The following is a 23,919-nucleotide window of genomic DNA, read 5'->3' as shown; positions in this document are numbered from 1 at the left end:
ATCTGATGAGATAACTTAGCGCTGGTGTTATACACAGGAATCAACTATATTATAAATATAAAATAAATGTAATAATCCACAATGCTAACATAAACATCAATAATTATAGAAAGACTCCTGGGAGTGAATGGATAAAATGACTGATCAGGCTATCTATCTTTTCCAATGAAAACCCCTTTTACTCTACCCAAATAACCTGGGTTTTTGCCAGGTCAACCTGGGTCAGGCCTCAGTGTAAAGGGGTCCCTGTCAAAAAACATGGGTCAACATGTTGGGTCTGGTCAGCTGACCACTGAAGCAACAATGACAATCCAGCTCTCCCTCATGTGACTTCCTCTACCGATCCCAGCACAGCTTAGGGGATATAACAACTTGATCAATCATTAATGGCCAGAACAATGTTGCTTTTCCAGCCACGTCCATGACTTCCTGATGTCTGGCTATATGTTTCTAGCCCCTCGTGTTTTACTCAACGAACAGTGGATTCTGGACAGCAGAGAGCTATACACATTATTTCCAGTCTGCTGCTTCTGCTATTTGTGGAACTACTGGTCCCAGACAGCTATCAACTCTCCCTGTGCTTCTCCTGCAACAGGTCTGTTGCAAGGTGCAATACAGTACTCTGTCAGTTGACAGCATTCCTTGGTGGTTCCAGTGGTAATCCCCACTGCCCCTAAAGCAATTCCGGTTCCAGAATAAATACCGATTCCAGCCCGTTTCCTAGAAGCATTACCAGTTTCAGCCCGGTTCCCTGAAGCAATACCAGTTCCAACCCGGTTCCCTAAAGCAATACCGGTTCCAGCCCAGTTCCTAGAAGCATTAGTGGTTCCAGGCTGGTTCCCTGATTCAATACAGGTTCCAGTTCGATTCCTGTAGCAATATCGGTTCCAGTCTGGTTCCCTGTAGCAATACCGGCTCCAGCTGGGTTCCAGTAGCATACTTGTTTAGTTTATGTGCAAGGACTTTATACATCCTCCCTGCTTCCTGTACTCCAGCCCCACTAGTAAATACACACAGATCTTTTGCCTCAGTTGACTTACTTCAGCTATGCCAGGGTTCACTTACTGTTGGGAAATACACCATGCAATTCCAGACTATCGCATCTGAGCATTACTGGAATGATGAGGCATTAAAAGATGCCTTTTGGAACGGTTTAGCTGAAAAAAATTAAAGACAAATTGGCTTCCCGTGAACTTCCAGGAAGATTAAACAAATTGATCTCACTATGCACCAAAATTGAGTTACAAATCCAAGAACGTGTGGTTGAAAGATGTTAAGTAGAACGGTTCAAGCCACAGTCGGTTTATCAACTGCATTCATCCTCTCTAACCACTGAAGAGCCTATGCAAATCAACTGATCTCATTTGACTTTTGAGGAACATCTAAGGCGCTAGCATAAGAAGCTCTGTCTTTATTGTGCAGCTGAGTAATTTCTTCATATCTTGTCTAAATCTGCAAGAAAACACCTGGACCTAATCTGTCTTGGGGGAGTCAAGTTGGGGGTCCTAGTTAAATCTCCTTTGAAATCTGATTGTCATGTTATGGTGATTATAGAATCAATTCAGATGTCCAAAACTTTGACTGCTTTGGTAGGCCAAGCTGCAGCTTGGAAGTTCCTTACTTCTTCTACTTTTTAAGGAAAGGCATATTCCTTGTAAGTCTCTGTCTCAGTCTGTTGTTCTAACCACAGCTGATGGGAGTCGAATTGTTGGAGGTACAATTACTCGGAGTACTCATGCCATAACCCTGAGGGTTGGAGCCTTGCAATAAGAAACAAATTAAATTTCTCGCAATTCCTAAATCCTCGCATGATATTGTCCTTGATCTACCGTGGCTCCAACTTCTTAATCCACATATTGACAGGCCTACTGTAAATCACAGTTTTGGGGTTCACCTTGTTTTCAGTCCTTTCTACCTCGTATAATTTTTTCAGCATGCACCAGAGACCAAGAATTCAACTCTGCTACCTAATGTCTATAAAGAATATTTTTATGTATTCAGCTGATGTGCTACCCCCACATCAAGAGTGGGATTCTCCAATTGATTTGGTTCCAGGGAAGTCTCCATCTAAAGGGCACACGTATACTCTTTCTGTTCCAGAGACCCTTGCCATGTCGGAATGCATTAAGGAGAATCTTCAGAAACAGTTTATACGGCCATCCTCATCTCCTGCAGGTGCTGGGTTCTTCTTTGTAAAAAAATAAATAAAAGGATGGTGGTCTCGGCCCCTGCATTGACTATCATGGGGTTAATGACATATCCAAGCTTGATCTAAGGGGTGCCTATAACTGGGTCAGAATCAGAGAGGGGGACCAGTGGAAAATGGCCTTCAACACCAGGGATGGCCACTCTTGTAATGCTGTTTGGCCTGTGCAATGCTCCAGCTGTCTTCCAGTATTTTGTAAAGTAAATTCCAGAGACATTTGGTACAACTTTGTAGTAGTTTATTTGGATGACATCCTTATATTCTCCCGTGACTTAGCATCACATCGACAAGGAAGTACCCCAACAATTCTAATCCAACCAGTGTATTTTCAAGATACCCACTCTCCTGTCCCTGGGGTACATCATTTCTGGCACAGCTCTAGAGTTGGATCCAGAGAAGCGTGACACCATTCCTGACTGGTCTCAGCCTACTTCCCTGAAGGCAATACAAAGATTCCTGGGTTTTGCCAATTATTACAGGAAGTTTTATAAGGGAATTTCAACTTTGGCTTCAATAACAGCTTTGACAAAGGAGAGTACAGATACCACGCATTGGTCTCCAGAAGTATTATCCACCTTTCAGCAGCTTAAGCAGGCATTTACATCTGCACCACTTCTCCACCAGCCTGACCTAGATAAACCAATTATATTGGAGGTTGATGCCGCTTCTGGGGTTGGAGCTGTATTATCCCAGACTGCCGAAGTTAACAAACTACTGTACATCCCTGCAGATTCTTCTCCCGGACATTTTCACCCGCAGAAATTATTCTATTGGGAATCAAGAACTTCTCGCCATTAATCTTGCTTTAAAAGAATGGAGATACCTTCTGGAAGGTGCCAAATATCCTGTATCAGTCCTCACTGATCACAAAAATCTCCTGTATTTAAAGTCAGCTCAGTGCCTTAATCTTTGCCAGGCCAGTTAGGCCTTATTCTTTTCAAGGTTCAATTTCAAGATTACATTTGTCCCAGTTCCCAGAATTGCAAGGCGGATGCTCTGTTGTATTCTGTGACCTTAGAAGAGGAGATTACTCTCCAAGAGAAACACCCTGTTATCAGTCCACTTCAATTCAGACTGCTCCAGTTCCACCACCTGGGAAAATCTTCATCACTCCCGAGCTCTGCCAGAAACTACTGACCTAGGCCCATGCTTCATTCTTTGCTAGTTATCCAGGCATTGAGAAAACTTACAAGTTTATCCAGTGATCATATTGGTGGCCTTCAATGAGATCATACATCCAAGATTTTATAGCCTCATGTACCAAATGTGCGCAGCACTAAGTGTATCATCAGGTTCCAGTCGGTCTACGATGCGTCCAAGGGTGACTTGGCACTGGTAATGGCTGGAGTACTTTCTATGTACTTTATTACTGACCTGCCTGCTTCTAAAGGTTTCAATACCTTTTGGGTCATGGTAGATCGTTTTTCAGAGATGGTGCATTTCATCCTTATGGTATGTCTGCCAACTGCTCCATGCCTAGCTCAACTCTTCATACCAGAGATCTCCCGTTTGCATGGCATTCCTGGTGAAATTGTCTCAGATTGTAGTGTCCAGTTTGTGGCCAAATTCTGAAATCTCTATGTTCCGTGTTTCCTCTGCCTACCAACAACAAACTAATGGCTAGACAGTGAAGGTAAAACAAGAACTTGAATCCTTCATTAAATTGTATGTATCCACCTCTTAAGACAACTTTACCACCAAACCTTGACCCAGGTTGACCCGACAATAAACCGGATAATAACTTTGGTGGAAAAGGGGTATTAGTATTCCTAAGAAATGATGACTGAAATATATGATGGTTCAACAATAGAGAGATGAACTGAGGAGTGCTCCTAGAGCATACAGATCATGAAATGTAACATTTTTTAATGTACTGAATATGAAATGATAGAATCTTAATAATAAATAAAAGGTACATACATACATACACAGATACATACACATATATAAATATATATGCATTTATATACAAATATACACAAATATATAATACACATATATAAAAATATATTTATTATATAAAATTATATGGGAAAAAATATATATAAACAGGAACAGGATAAAAAATAGTGAGACCTAAAAACCACATTCATGTCACCAAACAGCAAATGGAGGTGAGAGGAAAAGGCTAAGAATCAGTACCAAAAAAAGTGATGTTAGATAAACCTCAAATCAGTATTATCATTAAGTCCTTTTGACTACAGTGTATTCATTTTTAATATCCTCGCTGCTTCTTGTCTACAAGGAGTCAAACGATCACCTCCTCTTTGTGTAATATTGATGTATGCTAGTCCCGTAACCCTCAAACAGTAGGGACCACTATTATGATAGTCAGGGACGGACTGGGCCTCCAATTCGGCCCTGGCATTTGTGACGCGCGTGTACATCACAGTGGCACTTGCATACACAACGCATGGGGGTGTGCCACGAGTCAGGGGCGCGTGGACTCTCGGCCCCCATTACCATGAAACGCACATCCCGGGGGCGCGTTGACACGACGAACATGGGAGTGGACTCGTGGCACCCCCCCATTTCCATGGAAATGCATTGATCAGGGAGCTGGAGGTGCGTTGCGAGTGGCCTTCCCTGCTCTCTATGGGACCGGACCTGCCCACCTGCCCAGAATTTCCAGATGGGCAGTCCGGCCCTGATAATAGTCTACATAATGTATTGGGATACTATGACTGAGATGTTTATTCTGGATATTTCTTCTATGTTCAAGGAACCTAACGTTGAGTGGACGACTTGTACGGCCTATATACTGTATTGCAGGTTACAAGAGCACTGCAGTAGAGAAACGACATACAGAAGGAGCCACGCTGTCCGGGCACGCCTAACGCCGAGAGTGTCTCCGTCCAGATGGGCACATGCGCCCATGACGGAGACGCGCCCATTCACTGGAATGGGAGAGCATCTCCGTCGCGCGCCTGGACGGAGATGCTCAGAATGGGAGCGTCTCTGTGCACTCCTGGCGTGACTAGGCGGACGGATCGCCTAGTCACGCCGGGAGTGCACACCTGCGATGGAGCCGCCTCAGATGAGCACGGCTCCATCTGTAGCTGTGGTTGCAATCACTAAATGAATAAATGGTGAATTATTTTCCTGACACGTGAATAGAATGTTTTTGTTATATTATTTATACAGTATGTTTACATGTGATGTATCTGTTGTGGTTGCTTCTGTAACATCCATTTATACAGTCTCCTGAAATGGTATTACTTTGTTTAGTGTATTATCTCTTTTTGAGTTTCCCCTAAAGAAACTTGGGGCTAGGATGTTTTTAAGGTTTTTATCTTTTTTTAATTATGACTGAAGGTCTAGGTTTGGACAGTATACAATATAGAATCCATCAAAAAGTATTAATGGTTCTTCTTAACAATGCCTGCTATTTTAGAGGAATCATAATGAAATTTGGATAGGGGATTTTTCTTGCTATACTTGGATAGAATTTGTTAGATTCTAGTAGTTTAGACATTTCTAAGGAAAATGGAATCTACCAGAGCTTCTTCCTAGATTGGGACTTGATAATTCCTAACCTTGAAAGCTTCAACTACTGTAGATCACACAACTGTTGCATAAACACATCAGTTGAGGGGAAGTTTCTATGAAGACGGTGTAGTTGTCACTTGTGTACATTTTACAACCATCTATTCCTAATGTTTGCAGTCATATAATTGTGCCAACTGTTTTTCTATAGATGTAAGTAGATATACAGTACATCCTAATAGATATATTAATAATTAATTTGTGAGGTATGGTGTGTGCCAGTGGTCAAATAATAGGGGATGTTATTTAATTAATTAACAAATTCAGTGGTAAAAAGGGGATCTCCATCCCAAATGAAAAACAGGTCGCTGATGTAATAACTGTAAAGGACCAGGTTTGCACCAAATGGGCCGTCCCAAACTGAGTGCGAACCGCATCCCCATCACCATGCCGATGACCTGTAGGTAGTGTACGTGATCAAACAAACAATAGTTGTGTGATAAAATAAAGTGAATGGAAGAAAGCAAGAAATGACGGTGTCTCTTGGAGATCTCACTTGTTCGCCTAAGGGCATGTTCCACTGCCTCAATTCAAATGAGGAATACTTGTGTAGAGGGAATGAACATCACGTTAGAAATCGATAACTCGTTTTCCATTGGAAACCCTCAAACATATTGATAAATTCTCTAGTATCCTTAATGCTTGTTCTGAGGGTGCCCAATACCCCCTATATTTTTTTGTTTTAAATATAGTAAATAAATGAAGAGGGGAAAAAATAGTAGATTTTCTCACAAGATGCACAGATGGAAGTTAATTGAGTGTACATTGCTCAAAATAAGCATGCACTTAAAACCTCCCTTTTACCCATGACAGCAACAAGTGATATGTGTGCAGACGTCCTATCGCACACCTTATATACCCACCAAGCTAGCACACAACATGTGACGTACTTCATGGGCTACACGCTGCCGAAGTCAAATGTAGGAGATGGTCATAATAATGTGACTCGACCATGTATAGATCAGCCATTGGATCTTGGCATTCATATTGAATTTACATTGACACATGCCACCTACTTAAATATTGTTGCAGACCAAGTACACCCCTTCGTGGCAATAGTATTCCCTGATCGCGGTGCCCTCTTTCAGCAGAATAACGCAGACTGCAAAAAGTAATTCAGGAATGGTTTGAGGAACATGACAAAGAGCTCAAGGTGTTAACTCTGCTTCCAAACTCCCCAGATCTCAATCCAATCGACCATCTGTGGGGTTTGTTGGAAAAACACACAGTGCAACTCAAAGGACTGCTTCTAAGATCTTGGTGCCAGATACCACAGGACACTTTTAGAGGTCTTGTGGAGTCCATGCCGTTGGGTCAGAGCTGGTTTGGTGGCACAATACACACAATATTAGGCAACTGATTTTATGGCTGATGGGTGTATATCTTTATTTTTTATATGGAAATGAGTTTTTAACAGTGTTTGTACTGTAAAGATAAAATTAATAATATGAAGCAACAGACATAAGTAGCAAATTGGTTATGCTGTGTAACAGTTGAAATAAAATATAAAATTGTATGTCCAGAAACAAGTATCAGTGGTTATTAATTAATAAAAGATGGCTGATACAGATGTGTCCACTTACATCTAGCCTCCCTGCACATTAAACAGCCCTTCTAGTCAGACTATGCTGTGGCGTGACTCGGTAGCAGCGAGTGTCTTTTTGTGCGACTTTTCCATTAAAATGCATCTTATTAGCAAACCAATGTGAATAGGACGCACAAACAGCTTATGCTGATTAAAATTCTATGCAGCATGCCTATATTCTGTATGCGACCATGGCTGTACCAGCGTATGAAATGGTAAGTTACAGTGTTTTCACTTTAAGTCAACTCAAAGTGAAACACTGTCAAACATTTCGTTAAACATTTTGATCACGAAAATGAGTCCCTGGCTTAAGTAGAATTTTACGTTTTACGAAATATAATGCAGTCTTTTATTGGAGCCTTTCCACCATATTTCAAGGTCTGCATATTGTGACCTGTATGGTTTAAAATGGACAGTTCATATTTGTGGTACCCTTTGCCTGTAAACCAGGATTTCAAACCTACAATATCTTTTTCTTCTTAGTATAGAACGGTTATAGTTATTATTATAATACTACTACTAATACTACTATTATTATTATTATTATTAATAGTAGTAGTAGTAGTAGTAGTAGTAGTAGTAGTAGTAATAATAATAATAATAATAATAATAAGAAGAAGAATATTGTTTATATATGTATGATATTATGCATTCATGCTCTGTGGTCCTACCACTATATTCTTTTGGATTGAGGTGCATTGGTGCATTATTTTCATTGAGAACTTGGGGGTGGGAGGATTCAGGACTGGGGTGGTAGGGGTCACATTTGGGGCATTATTTTCATTGATGCATTTGGAGATTATCAGATCTGGAGGGGTCAGTTATGGGGTATTATTGTCATTCAGAGATTGGGGGGTTATCAGGTCTGTGGAGGGTCACATTTGGGACTTTTCATTAAGGAATTGGGGGTTGTGAGGACAGATCAGTCGGGACATATATAGGGCAGATATATTAAGCCTGGAGAAGTAATAAAGCAGTGATAAAGAAGTGATAAGTTGAAGGTGATAATGCACTCATTAGTGTTTTTAATTTATTTGTAAAGTAAATAGTTAAATACAGCTACTTACATAGCGACTCTACCATGGTGTGATGTGTATAAGAGGCTATCTTAGCTATGTCTACAGGTTTTAACAGTACATGAAAAACATTGGCACCATTGCTCTGTATTGATTTATCAGCTACTGAGCATAAAATAAAGTTGATATAGTTCAGGTAACACTCTCACAGCCTTCAATGTTTTAGATTCATATTGATCTTGGTGTAAGCAATGTTGGCAGTGCTTTCAGTGGCTAAGATGAGCAAAGGTTCCTAATAACACTGTCAGATAGAAAACCTAGAGGTAGAGCAAATGAGGTGCACTTTAATGGCCAGCACTGATTCTTCTTGTTTTACATACAACATTGTAAACCCATTAGGTGTAATCTCACTGAGATTAGTACAAAAAAAAAGTAATAATTAAAAAAAATTATATATATACTGTGTGTGTGTGTGTGTGTGTGTGTGTGTGTGTGTGTGTGTGTGTGTGTGTGTGTGTGTATATATATATATATATACACTGCTCAAAAAAATAAAGGGAACACTTAAACAACACAATGTAACTCCAAGTCAATCACACTTCTGTGAAATCAAACTGTCCACTTAGGAAGCAACACTGATTGACAATCAATTTCACATGCTGTTGTGCAAATGGAATAGACAACAGGTGGAAATTATAGGCAGTTAGCAAGACACCCCCAATAAAGGAGTTGTTCTGCAGGTGGTGACCACAGACCACTTCTCAGCTCCTATGCTTTCTGGCTGATGTTTTGGTCACTTTTGAAAGCTGGCGGTGCTTTCACTCTAGTGGTAGCATGAGACGGAGTCTACAACCCACACAAGTGGCTCAGGTAGTGCAGCTCATCCAGGATGGCACATCTATGCGAGCTGTGGCAAGAAGGTTTGCTGTGTCTGTCAGCGTAGTGTCCAGAGTATGGAGGCGCTACCAGAAGACAGGCCAGTACATCAGGAGACGTGGAGGAGGCCGTAGGAGGGCAACAACCCAGCTACCTCCGCCTTTGTGCAAGGAAGAACAGGAAGAGCACTGGCAGAGCCCTGCAAAATGACCTCCAGCAAGCCACAAATGTGCATGTGTCTACTCAAATGATCAGAAACAGACTCCATGAGGGTGGTATGAGAGCCCGACGTCCACAGGTGGGGGTTGTGCTTACAGCCCAACACCGTGCAGGACGTTTGGCATTTGCCAGAGAACACCAAGGTTGGCAAATTCGCCACTGGCGCCCTGTGCTCTTCACAGATTAAAGCAGGTTCTCACTGAGCACATGTGACAGACGTGACAGAGTCTGGAGACATCAAGGAGAACGTTCTGCTGCCTGCAACATCCTCCAGCATGACCGGTTTGGCAGTGGGTCAGTAATGTTGTGGGGTGGCATTTCTTTGGGGGCCCGCACAGCCCTCCATGAGCTCGCCAGAGGTAGCCTGACTGCCATTAGGTACCGAGATGAGATCCTCAGACCCCTTGTGAGACTACATGCTGGTGCGGTTGGCCCTGGGTTCCTCCTAATGCAAGACAATGCTAGACCTCATGTGGCTGGAGTGTGTCAGTAGTTCCTGCAAGACGAAGGCATTGATGCTATGGACTGGCCCGCCCGTTCCCCAGACCTGAATCCAATTGAGCACATCTGGGACATCATGTCTCGCTCCATCCACCAACGCCACGTTGCACCACAGACTGTCCAGGAGTTGGCGGATGCTTTAGTCCAGGTCTGGGAGGAGATCCCTCAGGAGACCATCTGCCACCTCATCAGGAGCATGCCCAGGCATTGTAGGGAGGTCATACAGGCACGTGGAGGCCACACACACCACTGAGCCTCATTTTGACTTGTTTTAAGGACATTACATCAAAGTTGGAACAGCCTGTAGTGTGTTTTTCCACTTTAATTCTGAGTGTGACTCCAAATCCAGACCTCCATGGGTTAATAAATTTGATTTCCATTGATCATTTCTGTGTGATTTTGTTGTCAGCACATTCAACTATGTAAAGAACAAAGTATTTAATAAGAATATTTCATTCATTCAGATCTAGGATGTGTTATTTTAGTGTTCCCTTTATTTTTTTGAGCAGTATATATATATATATATATATATATATATATATATATATACTAATCTAACTTTCCATAGACACAAACGTAATACGGGATGTAGTTGGCATCTCAACGGTCACAATCCCTACCGTCAGAGTACCAGCGTCAGGATCCGGACTAGTGAAAGTGTCGACAACTTAAGTATGAGGGTTAGGGTTAGGCTGTACGTAAGGCTGCAAGTGGGGATGGTTAGGGTTAGGCTGGGGGGGGGGAGGAGCTAGGGTTAGGCAACCAAATAGGAGGGTTAGGGTTAGACTGTGGGAGGGGTTGATTACGGTTGGGGTTAGGGTAAAATATAGAATACTTACCAAAGATTGGCGGCATTTTCACCGTCGGAATCATGCTGCCAGCATTCCGACCATTGGGATTCCATAGCCAATATACTCGGCATACATACAGGGAATAGTATTCATATAGTATACAGTGCTCCATAAACATACAGGGGCCGATGCAGACTTTTCCCATGTTTAACACCTAAATCTCTAGTCTGTCCAAAGGATTTCAACATTGTTGAAAACCAGGTCAGATCTGGAACACCCCTTTCACACCGTGGCTCCAACCTGGGTTAATCCTAGGTCGGGGCTGTATACACTGCATACTGGTGCAATAGCACCAGGAGTCCTCTCTGCAGCAGTATTAGCTTCAACATAGGTTCCTGCTCCGCCCCCTGATGTCACTAGCCCCACCCCTGATTCTGTGTCAGTGCAGCAGGAAGTTCAGCAGCGTCCTATGTGCAGGTATCCGATTCTCCCTATGCTGTGACAGGACCCGGGTTGGATGACCCAGGTTACCTGTTTACACTGCTCCCTAACAGAGGTGCCACTTGTAGCAGTGACACCTGGTGTGGGAGGGAACATTAAGTGCGTGGAAAAGACGTGCGCCGGCATAAGGAGGAATGGCTTCGTGGATAGGGGCGTGACCTCACGTGTAGGGCATGGCTTTGCAGGGGTCCCGGAGATGCGGGCTGCCCCCGGGGACCAGTGCAAGTGCAGTGTGGGCTCCTGCACAGTGACAGGAGCGGGGTGCTGCACCTAATTTCACGATGCAGCACCCTGCTCCTGTCACTGAAGAGCAGTCAGCACTTTGATGTCACCCTTCGGCAGGTGACACCTGGATGTGGCCTGCACCCCCTGTACCCACGTTGTGATACCACTGCTCCTTATCCCAGGTCCTTCCTGGGACCAAGGCTACAACCAAGATGGAACCCCCGGGTCAGTGGACCCGGGTTAACCCTTTTACACTGGGCCACGTCACGGGTTAACCAGCAATATCCTGAGTCAAAGGCTCGTTGTAAAAGGAGTATTACCTGCAAGTCTGTTAAGCTGCTGGATCTTGGAAAGGGGGGGTTTCAGCACTGTGCCATAGCCGAGCTCTCGCATCTACAGATGATTTCAGAATCATGCATATCTCAATCACATCTCCAGTTGTGGATGAATAGTAGTAACTGTATTGCAATTACTGAGTGTGTGTAGGAGAAATTATGGTTAATTTCAGACAATAGGGGGTATTCAACTAGTGCAGAATTTTCCGACAGTCGGAAAAACAGCACTTTTCTCCTGTTTTTAGGTCGAATTTACATTCGGCCTATTCAATCAATGTGCCGATTTTTTGATTGTCAAAAATACGGCACTGTCGGTAAACACGTGAATCGGTGAATTACTCGCCGAGTCACGTATTTTTGTCGAAAACGTGGCTGTTTTCGACTAATATCCGTGGATGCAGATTTGGTGGCTGGGATTAAATAGCTATGTCCGGATTTTTCAGCTAGATGAAAAATCCGGACATCATTGAATACCCCCAATCTCTTTTTACCAAGGATATGGTCTGTGAAAGTCTGTGCTGATAATGATGATGACTGTGAAACCAGGTGTGTTGCTTATACACTTATATAGATGTGTTTAAATCAATGTGAATGTAGTTTTGTCTAAACTGCAGACAGCTCTGCATTGACCCCACAGTGCTAAGAATTCATAAAAAATATTAGTTTTGTGCAGTTGTCCATACAGAATTAATCAGATATACATCCCAAATACAGAATATGAATAGCAATGCTCTGTAGTTATTCATGGTACATACAGCATAAGAATATTTTACTGAGAATCTGGGTACCAGAACAACATTAGCATGCTACATACAGACCACAGATACTGGTGGTACTGTGCAGGGGCATTTCCACTGACAAAAAGTTTTATATGCTAAAAATAATTTGTTACTGTAAATTAGAATCACTGCTGTACTTTGCGTCTTTGCTACTAACTTGTTACAGTTGTGGTACTAAGCAGTACCTTTAGGGGGCAATCACATGAAAAAGCATGAAACCAAAATGTTAGCATTCTTGATGACTTATTTTTCAATAGATCTACAAAAATGCTCATATCCGGGGTCAGAGTGTTGTTTTAAAGTGGTGCCAGAAAAGGTGGCTTTGTTGTAGATTAAATTGTCAGTAGGTGTAGTGAGATTGTAAGACGCATGGTAATGCATGTGATGTGTGGGACCAACGTGAAAGGGGCCCTGGCTAACATTTTATACAGTTTTAGGTTACTCATCAATGCTGTTACCCTTTCAATGTACCACATGTATCCCCCTGCATAAGCATATCGGAGTGTAGTCAATGATACATCCTGACTGTCAGTACAATCATAAGTCAGTTAACAGGGTAGTTGTCAGGCAGCTTCTCTCCTACCTGTTCTTACAGCGTTCAGAACTTGGTACTGCTGGCTTCTTAAGCTCAGTTGCTGCTTGGATGGATCTGTAATGTTGGGACGGTGTTTGAAAAAGAAATAGGTGCTATTCACCTTCCCAAAAACCTGCACTCAGCAGCCTCAACATTAAATCACTAGAAACTGTGTTTAAAAAATTGTCCACCTTGTCACCAACTCTTCCATTTAAAAATGAAAATATGAAGGGATATTTAAAAAATTGCTCAGGTTGCCCGTTAACATCATGCGGGTTACTTGTCTGCTGGGAAATCGCCTTAGTCTATGGATAATCTATTCCAGCTCATTTCTTTGATTGCATTCATTTACCTTTTAGTTTTATGGGACCCATACATATACAGCTGACATCAGTGATCGTCATGTTAAAAATCCTTGACGTGCCGATCCTGATAATTTTTTAGCTGCAATTGGCGAATCGAGGATTTCTAACATGTTGGATTTCCCTACTCCGCTGACCCAGGCTTCGGGAGAACAGGGAATTGACTTGATTCTCTGCTGATGTATGTGCCCCATAAGTTATTGTCTCCTTTAAACAATTGAACATAATGATCAGTGCTACCATGCTGAAACTTGTAGTGCCACACAGAAAAAAAAGTGAAAATGCTGTTGCACACTCTAAGTACTATACACTGCTAATCAGAACAATTATAATAAACTCCGCAATTTAACATGGAATAAAATTGAGGTGACCTCATCAGGTGGGTCCTTAATATTCCTAAGGTTGAAGTCCAGAGCACGCCCTCCAAGGCATCACACTTGTGAGATGTAGCAGTTAAAGTGTTAAAAGATGTTCATTAGTAAGAAGTAGCAGTTATGTGTCAAGGACTTACCATTGATGGTGACTATTCCAATATGCAATCTGCAAATGCCAGGACCCTATGCTAATTAAAAACACCCAAGGGCAGGTGGGAGGGTCCACCTTCAAGTGTACACACATATGTACACAATATAGAATATATGACACTATCAGAAAGAGCAGTAAAGTAGTGTGCACATTAATTGGGACAATATTATTTCTGCTTTTTTATTTTAGATAATACATCATCGATAGAACAAGTTTTTTACACATATATTTATTGTTCAATCATCATGAAATACATTTTAGAATTGGTTGAACAGTCGATATCTCTAAGTCTTAATGTCGCTATACCACTTAAGGTCTTAATAGGGTTTAAATCAGTCATGTTCTCAGTCCTCTGAAGCAAGTTTATTTTCAGTTCTTCAAAAACATTTATCGCTTTTCTTGAAGTATGGCCAGGAGCAAGGTCATGTTGGAAATTTCGATCATAGTTTTAGAAGTTCTTCTCCATAGCTAGAATAACTTTGTGCTTTTAAGTTTCTTATATTTTTCTAAAATGTCTTGTATTTTTCATCATTCCTCACTGACTTCCAAGTTCTGTAGAGGCATAGCCAGATTAAGGGGGGGGAGGCAGGGCATACTGCATACCCTCCAACATGACCCGCCCCACTAGGTACAAAATGCTCTGTTTCTGGACTTCCCTCTTAATTTATTATTGCAATCACCTGTGAAGAAACAGCTTTCTTATCATTTAAATAGTTCAACACAGGTGATGGCAATCATAAATTAAGAGGGAAGTCCAGGAACAGAGCATTTTGTACCTAGTGGGGCGGGTCATGTTGGAGGGTCTGATACTGTACCATACTTGCCTACCTGACCCTCTCCATGAGGGAGAAAATGCTCTGTTCCTGCACTTTCCTGGTAATATATGATTGCCTTCACCTGTGTTGAGCTAGTTAATGGATAAAAAAAAAATGTGTTTCACCACAGGTGATGGCAATCATACATTACCAGGAAAGTCCAGGAACAGAGCATTTTCTCCCTCATGGAGAGGGTCAGGTAGGCAAGTATGTACTGTACCCCAGGCCCCCCATTGTCAGCCCCCCCCCCCCTAGCCAGAGCACACTGACACCACTAGCTTTCCCTCTTAAGCAGAATCAGCAGCCAGAATGCGAGCAGGGCAGTATGCAGTGCAAGCAGAGACACATGAGTATCATGTCTCGTGAGCTACCAACAGAGCTTTCTGACCAGAGGAGAGATAGGAGAGTGGAGAGAGCTGTAAGTGACACATGGATCCCAGCTTCTCCTCCTCCCCGCCTGAGTGTCTGAGTCCTGTGTAAACTGTTATGCAACTATAGCATTTGGGTCTAGACAGAGATAGAGACACACACACATAGAACGTCCTCCTGAGTCCTGTCCCAGTGTGTAAGAAGTACAGAGGCTGCTGCTGCTATTCTTGCATGTGACAAAATAAATTATTTTATATTTTAAGAATTACAATGTTAGCTTCTTTTCTGGGTGTAAAATCCATACTGGAGAATCAATAAACAACAGTTTAACATAAAATAAGAATAGAGAATAGTGTCACTTTATAAAGAAAATCTGGCTCTAAGCTGGCAAACATGTCTGCAGATAGTGCCAGCTGAAACCAATTTTATTTGTTCTGGGTCATATTCATAAGCCCACACCATCTTAAATAAACACACGCTTAATTTTCTATGTCATGTATGAAAACCCCTACAATGGCAGTAGTGCAATGTTTTGCAGAGAGCCTAAACCCATCCCAGATATACAGTCTGCTGGCAGGAGAGTGGTTTATTGGATAATATCATGTTCTGCTGTACTTATTAAAACCTAAACCAATTAACTAGCATGTGTTTTTTCACTTCAAATTACCTACACTTTTCTCCCTGAATTACTAGTTTGCAAGCAGGCTTAACAAATAGTCAATAGCTGATAAGTCCTTAGTGCCTGGGCAATAAACAAGATAATTTGTGCAGTCAGCTATTTCATTAAATACGTTATACAGATTAATAGGAGGGGATTCTTCCTGATTAAGTGAATCACTATAATCTAGTCCTAGTGAATCTTCTTGGCAACAGTTTTTGCCATGCTGCCTCTGGGAGCTACTTCCCTCTTCTTTCGCAGTCTACAGTGAAGATTTAAAAAGCAGGAATAATCCTCTTGGTCATCTGCTAAGAAGCTGCCTCCACAATGTCACCTGGACTTCCACTTTACCACTTACTAAATCTGGGCACACTGGGGGGAAAAATAGTGTTAGAAAGCCTCTGAAATGATAAATGCTACACTGTATCATATCTCCCAACTGCCTTGTATTCCGCAGGACAGTCCTGTTGTCCCACCCTAGGAGCACACACACCACTGCTCTGCTATGCAGTGGTGTGTGTGTGCTATGCAGACTAGCAGGTAAGGAGCGCATGGCATAAATTTATAGTGGCAGGAGAGCCTGAGGGGCAGCCCAGCATCTTGTTGAGTGCTAGCCACGCCTCCACAATGATGGGAATGGGGGTGCAGTGAAGCCTCGCTCTTTTCCCCATGGCTCTGCCCCCTTTTCTGGCATACGCAGGGTCCCGCTCCCTGTACCACCAATTTTGTGAGGGATGCTGTATGTATATCACTGTTACAGTAATCCTCAATATATTAGTACGGTAGTTTAGTTATATTCTCATACTAGTAAATGGACCCAGTATCTGCTTAGTCACCTCAGCCATCCTGACCCCACCCTAGCCCATTATTTCTACTTCCTGTTCCCAATCCTCTTCTCAGGGTGCTGCTCTGTCCCATCCCTGTGGTGTGGCTTTCACAGTGCAAGCCATGTGCATTAGGTGCGACATGGGTGTGCTAATGCAATGGCATCATGTTTCAATCACACTTTAGTTTTATGATTTAGCATAACATGGACAGTTGATCATGACAGGCCTCACTTTCAACTAGCAGTGTAAAGCTAGGTACACATTAGACAACATGCTAATGATATGATGTCACTCACGATTTCCCTTGAACTCCTGGACCAATGATATTGTGCGTACACGCTGAACGATTTTACAAGCGACCAAACTATATACGTGAGTCTTCTGACACTACCAAATGTTTAAGCCTAAATTAAATTAGTTGTTCAGTTCATCCTTGGTAGTGTGCACACTGCACGATTTGCTCCTGTTACAATTCACCTGCCTATAATGTTTGGGCAGGTGAATTACGAGGAGAGGAAAATGCTGGAGGTGCAGACAGATGCAGCATGGCCTATAAATGGTTAACCAGACTTGACTGTGGAATACTAAAGTGTCTTGAGCGAGGTATAGCAGGATGTAATGTTTAGCAGACTATGGACTCAAGCTTTAAGACTGGAATGTACAGCTTCATACTTTACACTGATGATAAACAGCAGGTGAGTAGTTACACAGCCAGGCCTGCCATCAAGGTGGGGGGGGGGGGGAGGGGAGGGGGGGGGCGGGTTCTCCTGCCTTGTGAGGGTCAGTCTCGGGCTCCATCATTTTTGATTGCAGCCCTTTACACAGCTATGAGCCAGGGCTTGAATACAGGACCAGAATATATCACAATCACTGTTGCAGGTAATGAATGAACCAGAAATGAGGGAATACTAAGTACTTTATTGAAGCAGTGGTATGATAATGTATAGCAGGGGAATCACAGTAACAATCCAAAAGTACAATATGAGCAGAGTTATAATCCACAGAACTCAGATTGCAGGATTTACACAATAAATCAGAAATGCATGCAGGCATAGATGAAGTCCACAGTAATAAGTAAACACAAGTAATGAATGCTTAGAGAATCCACAGGGCACAGTAAAAGGCCATAATACTTAGCTAAGGTAGTCCTAGAACACAAACTGGCAAGAACAGGAGTTGCTGGATAACATGAACTGGCAGACCAGGCTTCTCGGCTTGAACAGGAGCTTGGACTTAAGGGCCCTACAGACCGGGCGACACGCCGCCGAGCTGCCCGACCGCCGAAACAGCAGACCGGCGACCCAGCTGCGGGGGGGGGGGGGAGGTGACAGGGGGAGTGAAGTTTCTTAACTCCTCTGTCACCGGGCTCCATAGCAGTGCAGGCTAATATGGACAATCTCGTCCATATTGGCCTGCATGCATAAGTGACGGGCACCAACAATGAATGAGCACGGGGCCACGCATCGTTCATCGTTGGTGCCTACACACTGCATGATATGAACGAGTTCTCGTTCATTAATGAACGAGAACGTTCATATCGTTCAGTGTTATCTGCCAGTGTGTAGGGCCCTTAAGGCAATGTAGATCGTTCAGGCAGGAAAATAATATAATATCACCAGCGTGGGAGAACTCAGCTAGCTGGTTTATAACAGCCACACTAAACAATGAACAAAGCCAGGCTGGGAGTGTTAACTCTAATTACAAACCCTGTGCACCTGCAGAGCTGCATGTACACAGAGAGCCTAAGGAACAGAAAACACACTGATGGATTGTTGATGTCAGCTGACATCAGGTGCATACTGAATAGTTCGTCAGCTTACCCCAGGTGCATTCAGAATAGAGTGCATTCAGAATACATGCACCAACAGGATCATAATAGCGCCGATGTTGTCATAATTGAGCTGCATGTACAAAAGACAGAGGACATCACTAACGACCAGCGGGAGCACACATCGCTAGCGATATAGGCCCTCATTCCGAGTTGTTCGCTCGCTAGCTGCTTTTAGCAGCATTGCACACGCTAGGCCGACGCCCTCTGGGAGTGTATCTTAGCTTAGCAGAATAGTGAACGAAAGATTAGCAGAATTGCGATTAAATAATTCTTAGCAGTTTCTGAGTAGATCGAGACTTACTCCTACACTGCGATCAGCTCAGCCCGTTTCGTTCCTGGTTTAACGTCACAAACACGCCCTGCGTTCGGCCAGCCACTCCCCCGTTTCTCCAGACACTCCCGCGTTTTATCCTGGCACGCCTGCGTTTTTCCGCACACTCCCAGAAAACGGTCAGTTTCCGCCCAGAAACACCCACTTCCTGTCAATCACACTCCGATCACTTCAACGATTAAAATTCGTAGTTCGGGTGTGAGTAAATCTACTTAGTTTGGTGCTAAAATACTTAGCGTATGCGCACTGCGTAACATGCGCATTTTTGCCTTAATCACTCCGTTGCGAAAATCGGCATAGAGCGAACAACTCGGAATGACCCCCATAGTGCGTACACACCGTCGCAATAAATAGTGGTTATCAGCAAATTCATTTAAAATGTCGTCTAGTGTGTACCCAAATTTGTCGCAATAAATTTGTCGCAATAAATAGTGGTTATCAGCAAGTTCATTTAAAATGTCGTCTAGTTTGTACCCAGATTAAGTCTTGCTGCTTTCATGATTGAATAGGATGGGCAGTATTCAATTCTTTTTGACCCCTTCCACACCCGTTTTGTTTCTGCTGACAAACGTGGTATCATCATTTCAGCTCGCTACCCCTGGGGTAGCAAGGTGCCCAACCCTTTACGCAGCTAAACCTGATTACTATGGGTGCGATATGCGCAATAACAGAGATCACTTTAGAAAGGAGATTGGGCGTGATATATCATTTGAATACCGCCCGATGAGCTTAATAGATGTGAGGTTTATTCTGAGGTTTCAATAGGTCCATCATTGACAGCCTCTGTGAATACCACAGGGGTTTTTGGACAGATTAGTAAAGGAATAAATAATTCAGCTTTATTATTGTTATCTTCACCCACGGCAGTATGTAGATAATAAGGCTCCAGTTGCAATCAGTTAAAATGCCTATGTGCCGGATTAAGGTGGGATGCCCAGGGCATACATTACCCCATGCCCCCTCGCCTCTCAGCGGCCCCCCCTGCTGGAGCAATTTTGTTTTTCAGAAGCGAGTGTGGATTATTAGATCAACACTAAAAAGGTCTACAATAAATAGGTCTACCACTAATGGTAGTAAATAGGTCTACCACTAATGGTAGACAGGCATTAGGTCAAAAGGTCGACATAGAATCGGTAGACAGTAGGAACGGTCGACATGATCAAAATGTCGACATGTAAATGGTCGACACAAAAATAGTAGACATCTTTTTTCCCCCGGGTGTTTTGTAACTTTTCTGCCACAAAGATGCCCCATTAGTGTACCAAGTCCCCATGCATGGTGAGCGAACGGGCACAGGTTACTATTTCCAATTATAGTGTACGTGGATGGTATGAAAAAGTTGAAAAAAATGAAAAATAAAATAAAATAACTTGTGTCTACCATATGTGCGTTGATCACTGTCATGTCGATCTTTTGATCCTGTCGACCCTTTGAACTGTCTACCTTTTACATGTCACCTTTTGCCCCTGTCGACCTAATGCATGTCTACCATTAGTGGTAGACCTAATGACTGTAGACCATTTTAGTGTAGATCTATAGTCTGGATACCATCTCCATCTCTGCAGCTGCCGGGGACACCCGCAGGCACAATCAGAGTGCCTGCCTGGCTGCTCCTCACAGAGAGCTGTGATCGGCAGTGCTCTCTGCATTGGATACATTGGACCAGGTGCATCATCGCTTGGAGAGTGATAAAATGGAAAGTGATAAACTACCGCCAACAAGCTCCTAACTATAATTTTTCAAACATAACCTGTAACATGGCAGTTAGGAGCTGATTGGCTGGTACTTTTTCTCTCTCCATTTTATCACTCTCCAAGCGATGATCATCTAGCCCTTTGTACCCACACAGCTGATGACAGGAGCTACTGAGCATGTTCAGCAGCAGCTCACATGGACTCCGGCAATGAATCTCCTCCTCCTCTTTTGGTTAGTGCTGTATTGTGTGTGTGTGTGTGTGTGTGTGTGTGTGTGTGTGTGTGTGTGTGTGTGTGTGTGTGTGTGTGTGTGTGTGTGTGTGTGTAGGTATGCTGTGTGTATGTATGTATGTATGTATGTATGCTGTTTATGTATGTATGTATGCTGTGTGTTTGTATGCATGATATGTGCCCTCAGGTGATCCTACAGGTTCAGTACGATTTACCAACGGTTGGTATGCCGCCCGTCAATATACCGACAATGGCATCCTGACCTTTAGTATTCCGGCAGCAGGGCGAGCGCAAAGATTCCCCTTAGACCCTGTGAGCTTGGATTCCAGCTGTCGGTATTGTCAACAGTCGGGATTCCGGCCTCGGTTTCCTGACCACCGGGACCCCGACTGCTGGCAATTTAACTGCATCTCGATCCTGATTTTCAAGAAGCTAATAGAGCAAAACGAAGGTGGCGAACCGTCAAGGAAGGCAAAAGGTTAGAGAAAAGGAAAAGGAACAAGGTGGAGAATAAAAGAACAGAGAAAGAGGGAAAATATAGATTAGTAAAGAGGGGGGTGACCTCCAGACACAAAACCCCTAGAAATTCAAAGCAGAGAGTCATGTTCCAAACGGGGAGGGAGCATTTTGAGAAGTCAGCCAAGGGGACCAAGGGGGTAATTCAGAGCTGATCGCTGCTGTGCGGTTTTGCACAGCGGGCAATAAGGTCCCAACTGCGCATGTGTACGCACCGCAACGCGCACAAATCAGACAACAACAACGGGCACCACCGGTCAGCATCGAGATGGTGCGAAAAATCAATTTGCACGGGCGTTTGCCAGGTGATTGACCAGAGGAGGTAATTTGTGGGTGGCAACTGAGCGTTTTTACAGGGAGTATCCGGAAAACGCAGGCGTTAACAAGCGTTTCCAGACAGGGTGTGTGACGTCAGCTCCGGCTCCGATCAGCCCGTTCTCATCGCACTGGAGGAGTAAGTCTTGGGTTGCGCACAGACTGCACAAAGTGGATTTTCGCAGCTCAGCATACTGTACACATGCGATCGTACACTTGCATGGCGAATTTACACTCCCCATGGAGGCGGCGACTATCTGATCGCAGTACAGCAAAATTAGCAATCCAGCGATCAGATCTGAATTACCACCCAAGTTTTATTAAAAGATTTGGAGGAGTTACGCATTATACTGTAGCAGTCATATATTAAATTTTATAGACGTATCAGATATGAAATAGAATTGCCTGCATAGGGGATGACAAAGGGTTTGGGCAAGACCACCTGATATGCAAAAGGGTGCCTATCTGAAGTGTCAGAAAACATGGCTTTTAGTCTGGAAGGCACTTAATAGCAGCAATATAGCAATTTATAAACATTTTCTTTCATTTTCACACAGAATGAACTGGAAGTGGCATTGTCCCAGATTTCAGCCTAGTCTTCAGTATCTATAGAAAGTCCTAGCTCTGATTCACATGGTAATTCATGAGGGTCCCGGGTAGGACCTGATTACTCACCCAATAAAGCATAAATATTGGAAATGAGACCCTTGTAGACGAATGTTTCCAACAGCAGCGGAATTTGCTGTGCTATATTAGAAACTGTTACTAAATAAAATAAATAAATAATAAATTCAAAAGAGGATAGAGGTCTGTTAGTGAAACCAGCTAAAATATTTACACGTTATAAATTGGAAATTGCAAGCTGAAATAAAGTAACATCATTTACTGAGATGCAAGATAATGTATGTGGTTCATCAATTTCCAAGTCAGGTGACATTGGGGGGTCATTCTGAGTTGATCGCTAGCTGCCGTTCGCAGTGATCAGTGGAAAAAACGGCTAATCTGCGCATGCGCATACGTTTGGGTACAAAGTCCTTTGTGGTTTTGCACAGGTTCTAGCGAAGCTTTCAGTCGCACAGCCGAACGCAGGAAGAATGACATGAAGGGGGCGTTTCTGGGTGTCATCTGACCGTTTTCAGGGAGTGCTTAGAAAAACGCAGGCGTGTCGGGGAAAACGCAGGCATGGCTGGGCGGGTGTGTGATGTCAAAAGCCGTCCCTCCGTCGTTAGAATCAACACACACGAAGAGTAACTACAGGGCTGGTCTTGTTTTGCACAAAATGATTTTGCATTGCTCCTCATTGTCAGTATCTTCTTTCATGTCTTCTTTCTTGAAAAATAGATAATATATGTTATAGACAAATGCCTCTATATGTATGCTACGGTTGGATATACCTTATGTTGGGCGTATATTGTTGTATTGTGAAATTTAAATAAAAATATACATTTGAAAAATATATATATACAGTACTGTATATATTACTTTATGTTTTACTATTGTTATTATTCTGTTGCCTATGAAAGTAATCTGGGAAATGCAAATTAAGAAAAACCTGTAATAATATAAAATAAATAAATAAGTATCTACATAACTTTTGAAAGTATTTGCAAGTGTATAAGTTAATACACAAAAGAATGCTCCACATATAATTTAGAGAGAAGTCTGCACATAATGTGGCATTACAACTAGAACATTGCCACCGTCATTCATTAGATTTGACAGGAGCTAGCAGCATAAAAACAGATTTATTTTAGACTCCCTATTTCTTTTGATAACCCCAACATTACTATTCAGAGGTCCAGCCAGAGTCCTTGACTTGACTTGAAGCCCTTGTGGAATTCTTCCTGAGGGACGTACAGCTGACACTTACATTAGAGTCTTCTGAAGTTTCACACTGGCTCATCTTTGCTGCATGAAGCTTTTCACATGCATTTTTTAGTAATCAGCATCTTCAGGGCTATTTGTCACTTTTAGCCTGATGATCCTTTATTTTTATTTTTTTACTATTATCTGTTTTTATTAAATATAACTAAACTGTTTACTGCAATCCCATAGGGTGACTCTTCAGTGTGTGGCTACACTTATGGGCCCTACACACTTAAAGATTTTACTGAACGATATGAACGTTCTCGTTCATTAGTGAACGAGAACTCATTGATATCGTTCAGTGTGTAGGCACCACCGATGAACGATGCGCGGCCCCGTGCTTGTTCATCGTTGGTGCCTGCTCGTTCAGACCTGCAGGCCAATATGGACAATCTCGTCCATATTAGCATGCAGGGCTATGGAGC

At 42.8% G+C, this 23,919-nt stretch overlaps 1 protein-coding gene across 1 annotated transcript in view; it reads left to right on the top strand.

Annotated features, from left to right (window-relative positions):
- Positions 1-23,919, top strand: part of EFNA2 (ephrin A2) — a 361,912-nt gene that overhangs the window by 304,994 nt on the left and 32,999 nt on the right. The window lies entirely within an intron of this gene.

This window comes from Pseudophryne corroboree, chromosome 1 (assembly GCF_028390025.1).
Source record: "Pseudophryne corroboree isolate aPseCor3 chromosome 1, aPseCor3.hap2, whole genome shotgun sequence".
Classification (NCBI taxonomy): domain Eukaryota; kingdom Metazoa; phylum Chordata; class Amphibia; order Anura; family Myobatrachidae; genus Pseudophryne; species Pseudophryne corroboree.
The sequence above is the reverse complement of the archived record's forward strand: the minus strand, read 5'-3'. Positions and strand labels throughout refer to the sequence as shown.